At 49.1% G+C, this 19,771-nt stretch overlaps 1 protein-coding gene across 1 annotated transcript in view; it reads right to left on the bottom strand.

Annotated features, from left to right (window-relative positions):
• COL5A1 (collagen type V alpha 1 chain) overlaps nt 1-19,771 on the bottom strand; it is a 126,997-nt gene that overhangs the window by 69,454 nt on the left and 37,772 nt on the right.

The raw sequence follows: 19,771 nt of genomic DNA, 5'->3' as shown, positions 1-19,771 counted from the left end.
TGAAGAGCCACCACGCTGCTCAACCACGATGCCAAAATCCAGTTCATTCAGCAGACAGTTACATAAGACTTTACTACTTGGATGTTTAGAGCTGATACTTTAATTAGGGGAAGGAAAAAAATTCTTATTTAATAATAGACAAACATAGCTAAAGCATCAGGGGGAGAAGCAGGAGCGTTACAGCAAAACTGGGAGGATGATTTGGGCAGTAATAGGAACCAGAAGCTCCAAAGGGAGCCTGGCCAGACTGGCAAACAGCCCTGTGCAAAAGGATATTTTTGACATTTTGGGCCAAATCTGCCTTGGTGTCGCTGGATCGTGGATGTGTCCCACTGACTTCTCCCCAAAAAAGGGAATGCTGTTCACATTTTGGGCAGAGGTCCACAGGGGAAGGAGCAGCTCAGAGCTGCCTGGAGCTCCCTCCTCCATTCCCAGGTTGTCACTTCCCTCCCTGCAGCAGCTCATGAACATCTGGGCACCTCTCAGACCTACCCGAGTCACCCTTCAAAGAGCATTCATTGAAGCTCATTAGTCATTGTTTCCAGTGAATAACCTTTACAAAATTAACAGAAATGTCTGCAAAGTGGGTTTCAATTTTCCATTTTTAAAACAAGAAACATCTTTCCTTCCCTTTCCCTTTTTTTAAATTTTTTTTTATTTTTGTTAATATAAATCCAGTCCTGCCATTACTATTCCAGCTTTTTCTTTTGCAATGTAACCACCAAAACTGGGCTTAGATTATTGGGGAAAGAAAATATTCCAAGTTTTTTTTTGCCTTGTAGAACATTTCCTTTTTCCAAGCAGCCCTGGCCACCACCTGCCCATGGGACCCACGGGGGAGCTGGGCCATGGTGGGACCTCCAGGACACCCCAGCCCTGAGCTGGAGGTACTGGGAGTGTTATGGGGTTACTCAGGCCATAAATTATAAAACCATCCCTGTCTCCAAAGGCACTCCAGAGCTCCAGACCTGTTCCTTTGGAATTCCCTCCAGCAGGGAATACCCAACCTGGCCAAGGAAATCTGTGGCTGATGTGAAAACCCTTCCAGCTGCTATTTCTGCCCCCAGGACCTCAGCCAGCCCTCCCTGACACCTCAGCTAAGCCACTTGGGCCCTTCTCTCCCTCAGGTGCTTAAAGCTCCCAGTTTTCCATGGGAAGATGGGAAGTGCCTGGCATTGTTGGGATAAGCTGAAATAAACCAGCCCCAAAGCAGACCTGGGACTTGTCTCCAAGAGGCAGGAGAGGCTGAAAAAGCTTTTTCTCCCTGATAAGGTTGGATTTACACCTCGTGGAGAGCTGATAGGCTGCATCCCATAAGTGAGCAGGGCTGGAACTGCGTTTCCTCAAGGAACAGATAAAGCAAGGAAAGGCATCTTGGCTAAACACGGTGCCAAAGGTTAAGCAGAAGAGAATTTTCTAAAGCTGGGTTTGTTTTTAGTCTCAGCTGATGGCAGCTCCTGAGCTATGCATGGGGAAAAACCTTGATCCCACCCTGCTTCCCTGCAGGAGCTTGGGCATCCTCAGCCTTGGAGAATATGGAAAAAACCACCTGCAAATCCCTGCAGGCACAGCCGAAAACTGAACCTCAACACACCAAAGGACAGTGTGGGGCCCACAGTTTGTGCTGGGTGAGAGGGGGAGGCTGAGCAGGGGAAGCTTCCTGCTCATTCTGGGTCAAGAACTTGGGGAAATCAGTGCGTAACTGAATAAATGTGGGACGTGGGGAGCGCCAGGAAAAAGCATCAGACGGCTCCGTCAGAGCTCACCACGCTTCACCAGCATCGCTCCACAGGCTGCTGCTTCCCCTCTCCTTTTCAAACCCACTCAATCACCCTGCCCAGAGCTCATCCTGGGCTTGTTCCAGCGTGCAAAATGCAGGAGAACCAAGGCTGAACCAATAAAAAATTGAGGAGAACCAAGGCTGAACCTATACAAAATCCAGGAGAACTAAGGCTGAATCAATACAAAATTCAGGAGAACTAAGGCTGAATCAATAAAAAATCAAGGAGAACCAAGGCTGAACCTATACAAAATTCAGGAGAACCAAGGCTGAACCAATAAAAAATCGAGGAGAACCAAGGCTGAATCAATAAAAAACCCAGGAGAACCAAGGATGAACCAATGCAAAATGCAGGAGAACCAAGGCTGAATCAATAAAAAATCCAGTAGAACCAAGGCTGAACCAAAGCAAAATCTAGGAGAACCAAGGCTGAGCTAATAAAAAATCGAGGTGAATCAAACCAAAGTCCAGGAGAACCAAGGCTGAACCAATGCAAAATCCAGGAGAACCGAATTTGGGACAACCGAGAACCCCAGGCAGCACCCAAGGCCCAGCACAGAGGCTGAGCAGCTCAGGGGAGGGGGAAGGAGGAAAGCTCAGCCCATTCATCTTTGTTTCATTCCCAGCCAGCACCCAGCACTGGGGGATACCCCGTGCTAACACTTGTCAGAAGCAGCCAGGAGTAAAAACCTTGTTAGCAAGATTCCCAGTCAATTGACCTCATCCCTCGGCAGCAAACAATAAAAGGGGCTAATTTAGGCTGCAATAAAAAGCCCCACTATCTGCACCTCACAAAAGCTGCACAAAGCTCTGCTGTCAAGAGCCCCATTTCTGGGGTTTAAAAAGGCGACTTTCAATAGAGCCAGGCGCGCTGGGAGGGTCGGGAGCCTTTTGTGTCCTCTCGAGTGTGCTGCTGCTAATAAATTGTGCCCAGGGATCCAGGGATCCTGCCCGGCAAAGGGGAGCCAGCCCTGCTCCCATTCCTCCCTCAAGTGTCCGTTTGTTTCCCTGTTTTGGTCACAAACCACCCCAAAATCTCCTTCCCAGCTGGATTTTTGCAGCGCTGACGAAGATCCCGTTAATCCACACGCACAGCTCTGTGTGGGACAGGGTTTTCCAAGAGAGACAACTGAAAAATGCACCAAGAAAGTGGTTCAAAGGCCTGACCAGCCAAATCAAAGACTTGTTTTCAAATAATGAGTTATTTCAGGCAGGGAGCAAGACGGAAACACTCTGGTGTTGCTTTGTGGAAGTCACCAGCAGCGTCCTCCAGCCACCCACACAGTGGGTAAAGTTCTTTTTTGGCCTGGTAATGAGTTGGGCAGAAGGCTCAAGGAAGTTCTCCAGAGACTGGAGCACTTGGTAGCATCCAGAGGCTGAGCTCAGTTGTGTTTTGCTGGTTTAACAAAAAAAAAATTGAAGTAGAGAATAAAAAGTCAATTTTTTTTGCCTGCAAATAACCACAGTTTTATAGATTAGGAGAGGCAGTGTTTAAAAAAAGGGATAAATCACATTTTGGCTTTTATTCCTAAAACTTCTGGTGAAGAGGAAGAGGCAGGACAGCACATTTGTGAACAGGACTGTGAGTTGTGAGGGTTTCATTTGCTCCACCAGACAGATGGAAGTGCTAACTGTCAGGACCAGTAAGGATCTGCCTGACATTTATGGTAAAGCCATTTATGCCTGATGACTCATTTGCTTTATGGATTAAGTTCCATCAAAGCCAGTTTAACTCAACTCCCCAGCCAGCTCCCAGACAAGGCTGGAAAAGCTCTTTCTGGAGCATTTTTTAACACTTATTCTATATGCGTGCAAAAAATGTCACATCACTTCCAATGACATCAACTTCAGGAACTCGCAGGAATCGTTGTGGTTCAATAAAAATAAAAAAAAAAAAGGCAGCTGGAGAGGAGGATCAGAGTGACTTCATCTGGCACTGGCAGCAGCTCCCTGAATCCTGGGATTCTTCAGGGCTCCCCCTGATCATTAACTGGACTCGGGTTAGGGCATCACCCCAAAAGTCTGAGATTCAGCATCCCTAAGAGAAAATCCTGCTGGATTTTGGAAACTCCTGCATTTCAACTGGATGAACACAGGCCCAGGGTGAACAGTGACAATGTAAAATCTTCCCAGTTATTGGGAATCACTGAGATTTATCCTGGCAAACTCCCTGGCTCCACAACCCCAAAGTCAGAGGCTGGAGAGGGGCAGGGGTTCAGTGCAGCTCCAGGATGAAGCTCAGCCTCCAAAACCCCTAATCCCTGTCTTGGAGCCAGCCTGGCAGCCCTCAGATGTTCCACTTGATAAATCCTGTCACCAGCACTTCCCACGGATTCTCGCAGCCCAGCTCTAGCCTGGAGTGGAAGTGGTGGTGGGGACATCAGCAAAGGCCCAGGAATCACCACAGTTCTGCCACATGGAAACCCCAAAAATCAGAGGTGCTGGAGGTGCTCAGAGCATCCCAGAGCCCCTCCTTTAAACAGCAGCTCCAAAAAAGCAGCAAAACTGCAGGAAAAGGGTCAAACAAAGCCTCATATTCCCCCAGTCCCTGTCCCCATGTTCTGAGCCCTCTCCTGGCCAGCCCTGGACAGGAGTGACCCCACCAGACAGAGCAGCTGGTGCCTAAAGAGCCTCCTTTGGGCACTACAAAATGGGAAGGCAATTGTTGAAAGTTTGGCTAAATAATAATAAATTTAAAAAAGAAAAGCTTGACTTGCACACAGCCGTGACTCAGCTAGGAATTCCTGGTGGTTTGGCTAAATCCAGCTGGGTGTTTGTGTCCCCATCCTGCTCAGAGGGGCTGGAAGGGGCTGCTCTGGGGCTGCCACAAGATCAGCTCCTGCTGCTTTGGGCACTCAGAGAGGAGCCTCTGCCCAGCCCTTTTTGGAAAAACCAGGTTTAATTCAGCAGAGCAGGGAGGGAAGTGCCACCAGCACGAAATGTGGCTCCAAACCCTCTGGAGGGCTGGGGAAAATTTCTTTTTTTTCATTTTATCTCTGTGTGGGGACTGCAGTGAAACCCTGAGCCAGTGCTGCACCCCCAGCCCAGCCAGGCTGGGCTTGCAGAGCACAAACACTGCAATCAGCACAGCCCACGAGCCTCTTCCCCGACCACAGCAGCAAGAGCAGCATCAGCCCTCAGGCTCGGTGCTAATTAACCTCTCTGGTAATTTCTCAACCTTTGTATTTTACAGTCCCGGGGAGGAAAGCAATTTCCCATCATGTGAGGATGCCTGAACTCGCTGCTCCTCCTGGTGCTGGGTTTGAAGGAGCAGGGCAGGGTTGTCCCCTCCTTGTCCCCTGCCCTGAAGCCTGGCACTTCTCCATGCTGTCCCCAACTCCCAGCCCTGCCCCACCACAAGAACAAATCCTATTTCTTCCACCCATAACTGATCCTTGGATCAGCAGCCTCGTGGCTTCTGTTTAAAATTCAGACTCATGCTTTAAAATGAAGAGGTTTTTTGGAGCAAAGGGCTGCTTGCAGAGCCCACAGAACACTGTAGCTCTGTCTGTGTGCTATCCCAAACCCAAGTGTGGAGCAGCTTAGCAAGGACTCCTCACTGGAAGGGAAGGACAATCCATTCCCTCAGAGGGGAACAAAAGCCAGATGGCTTTGCTAATTCTGGAAAGCTCTCCTGAAGAAGCTGTCGCTCTGCCAACACCCAAATACCAGTCAAGGACTCCATGGCAGGGCAGGAGGCCCCACCACAAGCTTCATTTCCAGGTGGATACTTCCCATCCCAATCCCAGATTACCCCAGGGTCAATAACCCTACAGCAAACACAACCCCGAGCACCTTCTGAGCACCCTAGCAGGGAATTTCTCCAGGGTATTTTTGGTTTTCCAGGCTGTTAAAGGCACTTTGGGAAGGGCACAGCTTCCCTCAGCAGGGCTGTCCTGTCCAGCCCTCCTCCAGGCTGGCATGGGGGCACAGAGCCAGGCTGCAGCTGGGATTTCCTGTAGAAAATGGGAAGATTTAAGGTAGGGAACACAGGCAGGAAAAAGTGGAGAGAGGTTTGAGTGTCCTGCCCCTGCATCTTGGGCCAGGCAGGTCCCTCCCAGGCAGGGGACGTGTCCAGCTGTCCCCTGACTCATGTCTGGGGCTCCAAACCACCAGACGTGGGCTGTGTGCTCCCCTTCAGAGCACAAAAGTGGTTTTTTAGCATTTTTTTAGTGTTTGCTGCAGGGAATTCCACCAGAGAGAAGGACCCACCCTGAGGAAAAATGATTCTGTGGCTTCTGGTTTTCCTCCTGCCTGACATCAGCCCTGGGAGCCTGGTGGCATCACCACTGCAGCCCTTTGGGACCAAATATTGGCAAGATTTGGGTTTTCACTTCCACTTCGCTTTCCCTGCTTTTCACTTTCTTTTTCCCCCCCTGCTTTTCACTTTTCTTTTTTCCCAGGTCCTTCTTAAAACTGCATTTCTCTGCATTTCTCCTCACTGACCTCAGTGGGATGGGGAGGTGCAGCCAGAGAAAAGAGCCAGGCAGTGGGGACTGCAGGAAGGGGAAAAGGCAGCCAAGGTGCCTTAAAAAAATAACAAAGCTGCTAAAAACACCTAGAGAGAGACATATCCTTAAATCAACAACCTGCTCAGCCACTCTGCTTGGCTATTTTTATATATTTATGTCTGTTGAACAAACCACAATTTATCTCCCGGGGTTTCTGGGTGCAAAACAATCAGTTCTGGCCACAGAAAGCAGGATGGGGCTGCAGTCCCAGTCTGGAAGGGTGGCTGGACTGGGAAGGGGCTGCTGGGACAAAAGGCTGCTTTATATTTCTTCCTTCTCTCCAAGCACTGAGCTAGCACAGGCAAAAATCATCTGAGAGGAAAAAATCATCTGAGAGGTTTTTGCAGCTCTTTTGCAAAGAGGGGGGGGAATAATGGCACAGTTCTGGTTTTTAAAGGGCAAAGAATAGAAAGAAAGGAAAAAAGAAACCCCTGACAGTCTCACTTCTCTCCACCCCAATAAAGAGAGAACATCACAATAGGAAAATGAAACTGGAGAGCAAAGTCAGTCCTTGCATTTGCAAAATGAGCGGTTTTAAACTTTTCTTTTTTTAATTGTGTGCTCTGAGCAGATGGCCTGAGCCCCCCCAGCAGATCAGAAACACATGTGAAGAACCAGCAACCTGAACCACAGGTTTTTATTAAACTCTAGTTCAAATTTCATCCCATTGAAGTGGATATTTTCCCTCTGCAGCAGCAGCTGCGTGGTGGGTCACCCTCAGAGGGGGTTTAGAAATGTCCCCACACGCAGCTGCCCCTGCCTGGGTGTCCCTGGGTGCTGATAACCCTGAGGGATCCCAGGGATGCCCTGACCGCGTGGCTGAGGCTGATTTTGGCTCTCTAAGCCTGGAGATTTGTCCTTGTGACACCTTCAGGTGTCAAGCAGTGCTGACTTCAAGCAGGTCCTCCACTGAGAGAGGAAAAACCACCCAGATTTGGGGAATTCTGGGGGATTTCTGTCATTTTGCAGGACAGGAGCTGGGGCTGAGTCACCTGAGGTTCTCCCTGGGTTATAAACCTCACACTGGATCCAATTTGGATCTAATTAAGCCATGCCACACCCCAGGCTTGACTGGAAGAAAGAATTCCTCTGCTGGATGACTTTGGAGCTGCTGGGCAAGCTGTCCCTTGGATTTCAGGGGGAGAAGGGAAAAAGAAAAGGTAAAAAACCTGCTTGCAGAAAACCCCCCCAAGATGCCTCAGTTTCCTTTGGCTGCTCCCAAACTCCCATGGACCCAGCAAAGAGTGTGACCTGCTGCTCCCCCTGTCCAGTTTGGACTGAAAAGGGGGAAACTGGGTTCTGAGAAGAGCTGGAAGGAGAGAAGAGCAGGTTTGGGGTGTGCTTGGCACAGCCACACCACAGGGGTAGGTACAAACCTCTCCTGTGTGGGGACTCCCACCCAGCTCATTTTTAACCCCTACAAGGAGCTCAGGCAGGGTTCTCTCCCTACAAGGATTCTACTCAGAAGAAAGACTTGGAGTAGAGCTGTTGTAGGCATTTCCTAGAGGGAAACTCCTTCACCCAGTTCACAACTGCTCATCCCTCAGTGTTCACCTCGTGGGCTCCAGAAACCTGCTGGAGGGATTTCATCTGAAGCTTTAAAGCCAGCCATGAGGAAGCTCTCTCTTCTCATGAATTCATTAGGATAACCCTGCATTTTTTTGGCTGCTTTCCCCCCAAAATCAAGCCCTGGGTGATGGCTCTGTGCAGCCGCAGGTGTGTCTGTCTGTCCCAATCATTCTTCTGTCTGATGGCTGATTTCAATCTCTTCTGACAGGGAAAAGAGGCTCAGGATAATTAAACTGCTATAAATGTCATGGAAACAGACAGCTCAGGAAAAGAAATCATCCCAGAGCATTGTCTGTGGTGAGCTCTCCTCTGATCAGACCCAGGCACGCACCAAACATCTCTTTAATGTCCCCACCACCCCTTTCATGTCCCTACCAGCAGCTGAGGCAACCACGAGACACAAATTAGAAGGAATCCAGGCCTGGCTAATCCCAGAGCATCTCTGGGCTTCCCAATTCCCACAGCTGCTGGAAAAAGATGGGTTGAGGCACCACAAAATGAGCAGTTTTCCTTGCCTTTGTGCCTATCCACGGAAAAAAAAACCCCAACATTCTCCTCAATTTTCCATCTCCAAGACGGAGGAGGAAAGGGAGCGTGCCCAGGTCTCAGCTAACAGATTCCAGAGGGATTTCATGGGATACAGCAGATCCAAGGGTTTGTGGATACCTGTCAGCAGATCCAGGCTGGCACTGCCACCCAGGTGACCTCAGCTGAGCTTTTCCAGCGGCTGCTCCATCTGCTCAACACACTTGGAGTCGTTCCTGCCCCTCCAAACACTCCCTGGAGTTATTTTTTCCCCTCCATGACCACAGAGCAGCCTGGCACTCTGTGATTTCTGCCTTCAAACTCCTCATTTGGTGGCTCCAAATCAGCATTTCTGTCGTTCTACACACAAATTACAGCCCCAAGAATAGAGGCCCCACAATCACCATGTGCTGTGCTCTCACTGCTTTTACATCCAGACCTTGGTGGTGTGGTCCCTGCACAGCTGGTTTTTCCTTCTCCCCCTCCAGAGGATAAATTCCTAGCGGGAATCCAGAGTATAACGTTGAAAGGAATCCTTGAAAAGCTGCTCAAATGTGAGTTTTTCAGGGGTTTTATTAATCAAGGCACCCTCCATCTGTTCATAATATTAATCCCACCCCCTGAGAGGGACTTCATAGCAAGAGATCCCTCAAAACCCCCAAACCCGTCCCTCAGATACCTCTCCAGAATTCAAACATGGACTTTTTTACCCTTTTTTTGTAGTTATTCTCTATTCCAGAGCTTTCACAAAACCACCAGTGTGAAAAGCCCCTCAGCAGCAGTTTTTCCAGCAGTTCCTTCCCATTATTTTCCAACAGGAGCTGATTTGGCTCAGGTACATTCACATGGAGTGGTTTTGTTCCCTAATTGAAGCATCAAGTCAGATTATGCTTCTGAAGCAGCAAATGAGACTATTCACCAAAAAAAATCTCTTTATCCTTGCTCAATACGTTTGCTTGCCTGGATATGCTTATGAAGAATAACTCAGTGAAGCTCCTGAAAATGGAATTTTGCAATTTTAGCCTCATCTTGACAGTCAGGAAAAGAAATTTCCATGCAGGGGCAAAGCAATGGGAGAGGGTGACATGGTGGTGCTGTCCCTGAGAGCCACCCCGAGTGTCCCATGTGCCAAGCAAGGCTCAATCCCATGGACAGCATCCCAAAAACCTCATTTAGACCCTCTGGAAAGCTGCATTAAATCATGGCCTGCACATTGTGGGAGACATTTACATAAAGGAGGAGAGGGTCAGCCTGACCTTTAGTGTCCAGCGTGAAAATTTCAAAAAAAAGAAAAAGATAAAGAAAAGAAAAATCCCACAAAAGCCCAGCCCAGGCCTGTGTGAACTGAATGGGGCCAAATGAATGGGTGGCATTGTGTGCCCTGCCGTGCCAGCCCTGGAACTGGCACTGAATAATGCTGGGATGGGGACAGGATGGGGCCAGAAGCAATTCTGAAAGAATCCCCTGGTTTTGTGTGTGGGGTACCCCAAAGGACACCCACACTCAATGCCCTGCGCTCCCAGGCCAGCCTCAAAAAGAGATTTTCTCCATTTTCCTCATCCCACTCATTAGGGATCCCTGGAAGACACCCAAGGCCCCGTTTCCCCTTGTCCTGCTCTGCTCTCTGAGCAGCAGGTAGGCCAGGCCAGCCTGGGCTGTGCCACCACTCTGCTGTCACCTTACCAAGGTGACATCCCCACAGCCTGGCTGCTGTCCCCATCCGAGCAGGGCCCTGGTATCCAGGCTGTCCACAGGGAATGCAGAGTTTCCTTGGAGAGGAGGCTACAAAAACTCCACACAACCCCAAATTCGAGGCTGCCCAGCCTTCCCTTGGCTCCTTGTTCCTGCAGGAATTTCCTTGGAGAGGAGGCTACAAAAACTCCACTTAATCCCAAATTCAAGGCTGCTCAACCTTCCCTTGGTTCCTTGTTCCTGCATGCCTGCAGGAATTTCCTTGGAGAGGAGGCACAGTCTACAAAAATTCCACCCAATTCCAAATTCGAGGCTGCCCAGCCTTCCTTGGCTCCTTGTTCCTGCAGGAATTTCCTTGGAGAGGAGGCACAGTCTACAAAAATTCCACCCAATTCCAAATTCGAGGCTGCCCAGCCTTCCCCTGGCTCCTTGTTCCTGCAGCCCTGACCCCAATTCCCCATTCCCTCCACCATCCCACTGAGTGCTGCCTTTCTCCCTCTCCCAACCCCATCCCCCTGCTGTCACCTCCTCACCCAGCCCTGCTCACACCATTCCAAGTTTCCCCTCTCCCTCCAAATCAAATAATCAGCCAATAACCTGGAGCTCTCCTGGAGGAGTTATTTTTCCATGACATATGTGTGAACCATCAGGGATGGGTTAAAAACAGATTCCCCCTCATTACGAGCCCAGCACAAAGCTGCTCCTTTGTGTCTTCCCCCTCTGCACCGTTGCCTGGCTCTGGTTTCACGTTGATTTATTTCCCTTTCATCTCTGGAAAATGAGGAATTCTGCTGCCCACAGGAGGATGGATACGCCGGTGGATTGTGAGGGGGTCTCTCACGTGGAAAATATGGAGTAAAGCAAAGCTTTTGGATTGAGTTACTCATTTGAGAACTCACTGAGAGCAAGTGGAGGCACTTTCTTGGGTTTTAGTGTAAAAAAAGGGTCGCAGAGCTGCCTGGGAGGTGTTGATCCCAAAGATCCAGAGGGTTTCATTCCCACCTCTGGCCACAGCGGAGGTCAGGGATGCACAGGGAAGGAGAGGATTTGGGGAAGGTGGGCAACAAGAGGGGCTGGAGGAGCAGCTGCTCTTCAGACACAAAGGGAGGGGGCAGCAAAGAAATCCTGAGATCCCAGAATGGGTTGGGATGGAAGGGACCTCCGAGGTGATCCAGTCCCACCTGGGCTCACTCCCAGTGCCTCAGGGTGGCTCTTGGATTCCAGAGCTCATCAGGGCTTCCAGTCCCACCCCACAGCAGCTGCAGCCTCCTGAGCTACCCAAAACTTGCTTTTACTCCATTTATTTTTTCCCCTCAGAGCCAAATGAATGTGGAAGTGGAGCTGCTGTTTCCTCGGCCCCACAGACAGGATTTGCACCCCCAAGATCCACCCTGAGCTTTCCTCCACACCAAGGTGGCTCAGGACCAAGGGGGCTTTGTGTGCACAGAGGCTTTCAATCAGCACTTGGAACGTTTTCTGCCCCAGGAGGTGAACGCAGAATCCAGGTTTTATGGATTAAAGGCAATATGGGGGAAAATAGACCTGGCTGCCAAAGTTATCTGGGGATAGAAATGGGATTACGCCCCTCAGCTCGGAGAGATCTGCTGACACACTCAGAAAATGCAACTCAACACCAAATTTTGGTTGGAAAAGGATTTTCTTGCATCTGGCTGGCGACAATCACCCAACCATGGAACAGGAACCTGCTGGGACCACCCGAGGAGGAGGCTTTGTGCAGGTTCCTGTTGCTAATTCCCACCACTGTTGGAAATTTGGCTGCTGAGGAAATGGAAAGCTGAGCTGGTGTGCAAACCTAGGTGTGACACCTCTCATCCACACACCTTCCTCCCTCGTTTTCCAGGAAATTCAAATGTGCCCTTTGTTAATGTTCACACCCCAAGGTATTTTTTCAATTGGGTTCTTCGTTTCTGGCCATGAAAAATGATTTGGGTTTCATTTATTCTATGCAGCATCTGCTACCTCAAATTCAGCATTAAAAAATTAAAATCTTGCCTTGGAGGTGGACTTGGATGATCTTTGGAGAAAACTGATCTTTCTGTGATTTTTTAAGCATAAAACCTGCATAGTTCCATGAAATAACGCCCCAGATTTTCATCCCAAGGGAGGGAGCTGTGTTTGTACACCTGGGGCCTGAAAATCAGGTGTGAAATTCATCCCAGGAACGAGGTTCTCCAAAGCAAACCCATGAAGGAACAGGACTGGATGCAGTGGAGGATGAGAATCCCAAGGGCTCAGATTTCACCCTTGGATTTCACCGTTCTGAGTATTCCCAACCTGGATTTCACCGTTCTGAGTGTCCCCAGCCTGGATTTCACCTTTCTGAGCATCCCCAGCCTGGATTTCACCTTTCTGAGCATCCCCAGCTTGGATTTCACCCTTGGATTTCACCTTTCGGGGCATCCCCAGGCTAGATTTCACCCTTCTGAGCATCCCCAGCCCGGATTTCACCCTCAGATCTCACCCTTCTGAGCATCTCCAGCCCAAATCTCACCTCTCTGAGCAGCAAGCTGGAAGAAGAGCAAACCAAACCTGCAGATAAATTTGCTCCTGCGAGGCATCAAAGTCTCAGGAGAACCTTGCAGTGTTTGCAGCCATTCCAGAGCAGGGAACAGCACCCAAAAGTCACTTTCAGCAGTGATTTTCCCCTCACTTTTCCCTGCAGTGGCCAAAGCTGTGTTTGTTCAAGCAGGTCTGACCTCCTGAACCCCAGCCAGCACTGGCTGCGTGTGCAGAACAACAAGCCCACGGTCAGGGACTTATTTTTCCATGTTCTTGCAGGGGATAGAAAACTCCCAGACACCCCAATCCCCATCCAACCTTCTGCATAAATCATTAGGAGTCCCCTCGTCCAGCTCCCAGCCCGGGGGGATGTGTTGATTGGGAACATTTCCATTGCAGCCTGCTCAGCTCTGTCAGAGGGAGGACTACACCTGCACGCTGGGGATGTCTGCAGTGGGCTTGGATTTTCCTCTGGGTTTTGGCAGGCAGCCCAGCCCGCCTCCAAAAAGGAAAAAAAAAAGGACTAGAAAGACCTCACCATGTGTGAGGAACATGTGTTTCATTTGTTCGGGCCTGAGTGACGGGGGAAGGGGGTGAACATGGAGTCAGCCCAGAGGTTTTTAGGTTGGGAAGGTTTTTTACTCTGTCCTTTCCTCAGAAGAGTGGAAAAAGGCAGGAAAATAGCAAAAGAGATTGAAATTGCAGAGAAGCAGCAGCTTGAGCACCACCAGGTTGACAAGGACAAAAAACCCTGCTCAGCCTCATCATCCTCTTCCTCCAGCTCCTAGGGTTTGGCTCAGATGAGCCTTCACTTCCTACAAATTCACTGCAACAATCCAAACCCACCACTCTTTTGGAAATAAAAAAGGATTCTTTCCTATTTACAGGCTTCTGCTGGAAAAAAAATAAATTAACTTTTATGCAAATAGGCCTAATTGGTGAATAACCTCCCAAGTAGAACAAGGTTCCCAAGTGAGCAGGGAAGGGGAACATGTCCTGGTTTGGGCCAGGACTCCCTGTCACGCTCTGCTCCCAAAAATCCCTTTTCCATCTTGCTCAGGGATGCTGCCAAGAATGTTCAGCTGGAAACTTCTCCCCCAAAAGCACAAGGATTTGCTTTCCCCTGCTGCCCAAGCTGAGGAAAATCATCTTTCCCAAACACATCCATTTGCTGCTCCTTCCCAAATCTCTTTGTGGTTCTTTTCCTGCCCCTGAAACTCCATCCTTGTCCCTGCAGATCCCCCTCTCCACAGCAGCCCTGCAAACCTTGCAATGATGTCACTGGAGAGAGGAGCAGCTTTCCAGCATTACATCAGCCTGTCTGGGCTCTGCAATCAGCCTCCTGCTCCTCAGACTTTCCATGGAAGAAATTCATCCCCCTCCTCCCTCCTCCCATCCAAGGAGGGGGGAAACAAACTCCAAGCGGAGCCAGGGCTGGAAGAGTAATGACCCCGCACCTCGGAGCATCCATCACGCCAAACGAGCCCCCAAACGGGCCTGCCAGCACTGAAACACAAAACTCTGCCAGGGGGATGTCAGGAACAACCAGGCACAGCTCCCCAAATCCCACAGAGTCCCTGGTGGGGTTGGAAGTTGCTCCAAAGGATGAGTTTTGCCTCACAGAGATTGTTCGGTTTTCCTCTGGGTTTTTTGCCCCTTTCTGCAGGAGGGACCAAGGCCAGGGAAAGGGGACACGAGTTGCCTGTCCCTCCAGGCCAGCAAGGATGGAGAGCCCTGCAGCATCCCACACCCATGGCAGAGCCCACTTTTCCCTCAGCATCCCTTTGGAAAAAGCTCCTCCAAACCAGCTCCCCTGCGGGAGCCCCTGGTACCCAACCATTGGGCTACAAACTGCTTGTTTGAGGGATAATATCCAAAAAAGTGTTGATTTTCCACTGGCACATCCCAGCTACAGTGCCCAGAGCAGCAGGGTGTCAGTGGCTCCTCAGCCAGGGATGAGGTCCCACTCCTCCACCAGGAATTCCCAAAGGGCATTAATCCTGCATTTTCAGGCCTAAGAGCCCCATTTCCTCAGCATTTCCCACCCTTTGCCAACAAAACCCTCAAAAGTGCCATCCTGGCCCAAAACCCACCCATATCACCGAATTCCAGACTGGTTTGGGGTGGGAGGAACATTAAAAATTCATCTTTTCCACCCCCAGTGGTGGTGGTGGCACCTCCTAAAACCGGGCCTTAAATCTGGACAAGCTCTAAGACCACGCAGCTTCCTAAGGCTGATGTTTCACTTGGCACCCTGAAAAGATAAATGATAGACTGCAGGAGTGTTTGAAACATCAATAAAAGCACTTTTATGATCTGTTTGAACAATAAAGTGCTTTGTAAGCTATCAGAGGCCCGCGGGCATTCGATACCAGCAAACGGCACTAATTATCCACACATGCCAACACAGTTGCTTTGACAGTTCATGAAATGGAATTTACCACTGACCAAACCAAAAAAACAAACAACCCACGGAAAAACCAACCCAAAAAAAACAAAACAAAAAAAAAAAGTGTATTTTGTAATCATGACTAACAAGGCTCCATCATTACAGACAAGGCTGACCCAGTCACCAAGCTTGAGTGCAGGCCAGATGGCTGAACCTGCAATTACCCAGCGAATGGAAATGGAAAACAAGAGTTTCAGCAGAGTGTATGCAAACAATCCAGCTGATGTTTCCAGCCAGGCTCTCACTTTCCTCGCTGGCACCTGGCACTGAGGGGTCAGAGGAGCCAGCGCCACTCTGGGGTGGAAATGAAAGCACAGAGTCACTTTTACAAGCTGGTTTGCAATTCTTATTCTGGCCCAGGTGCTGCCCTCCCTCCCTGATAAAACCAGATGACGTCCCTGGGCACCTGTGTAAGGTGATGCTGTGGCTGAGGTGTTGCCAAATGGGGCCAAATTTCACATTTTTGATCAGATCGACTGCATCGCTTGGACTGCAGCCCCAAAACCTCCCTGTTAATTGCAAACCCATCCAGAGGCATAATCCTCAATAATTTCAGACATTTTCTAGGCAGCACTGCTCTCCTGGAAGAGCCCAGAGCTGTGATTTAATCCATATGTCTCAAATGCACCATTTTAAAGAGGATCCTTTGGAAAAAAAAAAAATTAAAAAAAAAAATAAGGCAAAGCAGAAGGAATGACGAGAAAACCAGCAAGCAAATGGAGAATTATTAGGAGACTGGGGAAAGCTACAGACATCTTCAATAAAGATCCCTAAATGCTGGCTCAGGAGGTTTTATTTTCCATCCTCTCACACCGTGGTATAGGGTGGTGGTGTAAAACATCCCCTCTTTGCACTCCCTGAAAGCCTCTGCAGCAAAGGAGGTGAAATCAGATTTGGCAGGGCCAGCAGAGCAGGCAGCCAGCTCTGTAAATTACCTGCTTTCAGCAGCCTGCCAAGGCAGGGAGAGAGAAATGGGAACATGGATCCGTGGTGCATCCTGACAGACAAATCCAGGTTAGTAAAAAACACTCATTTTTTAAAATGTTTTTTGAAGTTTAACAAAAGCTTCATTAATCTGGGCTTTCCCTGCTCCTTCCTGAGCCTCTGGGCTGAGCTCAGATCCTGCAGGATGTGATGGGTCCAGCTCTGAGCTCATGGGAAGCTCTGGGGATGCTGCTGCTTTGAGGATCCCAGAATCCCAGGATTATTTAGGTGGGAAAAGGCCCCAAGACTGGACCAAACCTGTGCCTGACCCCCACCTTGTCACAAACCAGGGCTCTGAGTGCCACATTTGGGTGTTTCCTGGACACCTCCAGGGCTGGGGACTCCAAACCTCCCGGGTCAGCCCATTCCCAATGCCTGGCCACCCTTTCCTTGAAGGAATTCCTCCTGAATCAGGGAATTTCTTGCTTCCCCTCTATCAGAAGTGCTCCCCCACACCTTGGCACCGTTGGTGTTTGCACAGGACCCTCCTGCCACCAGGAAGAGCCAAGACAGAGATGCTGAGGCAAAGCTGGGTCTAAATGTGAATTAGACGTGGATTTAGACCTGAGGAGCTGACAAATTCTAACTTAAATTAGCAGGAGTTTCTCCAAGTTCTCTGCACCCCAGCACACCAGTCCTGGAGGAGAGACAGAGTGAATCTCCTCTTGGACTGCACAGAGCTGTTTGATGTGTTAACAGCAGATCTGCCTGCAAGAGGAGGCTCTGAAACTTCTCCATCCCCAAAAGAAGCAAAAACCACCATAAAATGCACCCACATGTACAAAAATGTCCTTTTATTTCTACCTCTTCCACTAAATCAAAAGCTTTTGATCCAACCTTACAAGCTGAGAGTAGAATAACCCACAAAACTTAGAAAATAAGAGCACTTCCCAGAGATGCAAACACCACAGCCAAGAGCTGGGGAGGGAAGGAGAAAACCCTGATGAGAGTGAAATGAAATCTGGGATTATCAACCCCAGAGATAATTGGTTTTTTGAGTGTAAACAAGGCCCAAGATGAAAAGAGAGGTGGCATTTCAACCCCAAGAGCAGCAGAAGGGCCCCAATGTCTGGGCTGGGAGCATTGATGTGTCTGTCCTGCTTTGTCCTGAGCTGCCTTGGAACTCTCAGCAGCCCTAAGAGCACCTCTGGCACCCTGCCCGGCCTCTCTGGCTCATCCCAAATTGCTTTCCCTCCATTTCTGACGGCTTGATTTCACTCGTGGGCTTCAGAAAAACAAACAAACCAAAAAAAAAAAAAATCACAAAGGAGGAGAGGAAATCAAAAGCAGCATCTTTCAGCACCCTCCAGGGTGCTGTGTCCCATCCCAGGACAGGCTTTGGCACAATTTTTGTCAGCCCCTCCTGGCCACAGGTGCTGAGATCAGAGGAATCCACTTTTTTTTTTAGGTTTTACAGCACCAACTACACCACTGAGACACAGTTATGGCTCTCAGCTGCACAAAATTAACTCCTCTTGTCTTCTAAAGGAGCCAAAAGTGACCTTAAAAAGCAATATATTCCTGCTCTGAGCTTTTCCACACATGGGAAAAGTCAGTTCAGCCACTCCAGACACTGCTGCAAACCAAGAGGGTCAAAACCCCACTTAACTTGTGGGACAAGGCTGCAAAATTTTACACAGATGAACCAAAAAAAAATTGGCAGCAAAAGCAGTCACTTGTTCCTAGGCTGTCCTCAGCATTTTTGCCAAAACCTACTCAATTTTTCACCCATGTCCACGGCACAATTTAATGATGCCAACTCCAGCTCTGGAGCCAGGGGCTGTACAAGACTTTTATCAGCACACAATAGCCCCTGGCTGGAAAATCAGGGGACAAAATGGGAAATGCAGCTGGAAAATGGAGCAGCAAGGTCTGAATGAGGCTCATTTTGCTCATCACTGGAGTACCACAGAGCAGAAAACCAGGGCTGGGCCCCTCCCTGCTGCAGAAACCAAATTGCTCATTGAGCTTTTTCCTTGAGATGCCTCCAAACAGCCCCACAAAGGGGTTAAATTCACCCCAGGGGTAGAAACATTTCCCTGCCCCAGATTTTGGGGCATTTTCCCACCACAAAGATCCCCCAGCTGTGGGTTAAGGGAGTCCCCCATTCCCAGCTGGGACAGGCCATGGGCACAAAATGGGCATCACCAGGATGGTTTGGGAATTCTTCCTGGCTTTCAGGCTGAAAATGCCTTTTTTTTTTTTTTTTTTTTTTTTTTTTTTCTGCAAAAGAGCCTTTCCCAAGCTTCCCCCTCTCTCTATTCCTACACTCAACAACCAGGACTTGGTTTCTAATTTATATTTAAAGGAAAGCAAATTAAAAGGAGCTTTTCCCTCTAAAACTGAGACACATTCACATGGTTTCACTCCCTCCAGTGCTGCTGCACCACAGGAACCCCTCTGACTGCAGCAGAGAAAGTTTATCCCCCACCACGGGCTGGATTTTTGTCCTTCCCTCTCTCCCTGAAAAATAAAAAAAAAATCCCTTTGCAGTCTCATCCCCTCAGACACAGCTTGAATCCTCCCAGCCCTGCAAGAGCCTGTCCTGCCATTTGTAAACTCCTGTTTACAACAAACCCAGCACAAAACTCAACTTGTCCAACCTGGGCCCAGGGCTTGGCCCCTTTTCAACCCTCCCCAGTCCCGTACAGAGACCCTCACAGCCTCCCAGCTAATTGAATTTTAATGAGAGGAAGTCATTTTTCCACTGGAAGAATGTTTTGCTAGAGAAATATTTTGAAACTCCTCTAACCTTTCCTGCCAGGCTTTTTTTAAAGCGTTTTTTTCGGGGTTTTTTTTGCAGTAGAACACGAGTGAGGAAGTTCCCATCCGGGCTCTGGAGCTGCTCCCCTCACAACCCCAGCCTCTCAATAATTACAGCTTCCAAAACAAAACGTGTTTGGGGCTGGTTTGATTTCAGTCCTGACAAGGAGGAGATGAATTCCCACTGCTTTACAGCTCCTGTGTGAGACAGAGCCAACCCCAGCCCTGTCTCCAAGCCAACCTCACTGGGTTCTTTTAATTTCCAGCAAAAGTGACAAACACAACAGAGCAGAAAACCTCCTTAGCTGGGGTTTGCAGGTGGGGTGGGACAGCAGCAGCTTCGCCTCCTGCACGTGCTCCTGAAACCCTCGGCTTTCCAGGAACACAGAAACGGAGCCCTTTGTTCTGAGCCTGCACAGCTTCTGCTTAGCCTTGCAGAAAGGAGAAAGGAGGGGCCAAAGGAAATGGAGTTGCTGAGATATGAAGGAAATTAGGTTCTAGTCCACTGATTTCAGAAAAGCTTCTTCCACCCCAGTTAAAGCTGCTGGTGGCTTCAGTGGTGCGTGAGGAGGTGAGCAAAAAAAAAAAAAAGAAAAAAAAAAAGGATAAATATCAGAACTAGAGGGGGTTTATATCCATCTTGTGTAATATCAGTACATGTAAGACAAAGAAAAAAAAGTAATTTCTAATGACCCTGTTCTTATAAGTGCCAGCAAGATCTGGTAGCTGAGCTCACAGCCAGAACAGGCAAGAGGCTCCTTTGTACCCCAAACCTGAGGAGGTCCTTGAGCTAGAGCAGAGGCTGGACAGAGCTAAAGAATAAAGCAGGGATTTATTAAAAGGGTCTCCTCAATGGATCCACCTTGGGCAGCACAAGAGCCCAGCCAGGGCTGCACCCAAGATGAACCAAAATGGTCACAAAATGCTCAACCAGTCATGGGGCCTCTCACTTTTATAAGTTCTGCTCCATTTGCATAT

Source organism: Passer domesticus, chromosome 18 (assembly GCF_036417665.1).
Source record: "Passer domesticus isolate bPasDom1 chromosome 18, bPasDom1.hap1, whole genome shotgun sequence".
Lineage (NCBI taxonomy): Eukaryota > Metazoa > Chordata > Aves > Passeriformes > Passeridae > Passer > Passer domesticus.
This window is presented reverse-complemented; position numbering and strand designations above follow the sequence as displayed.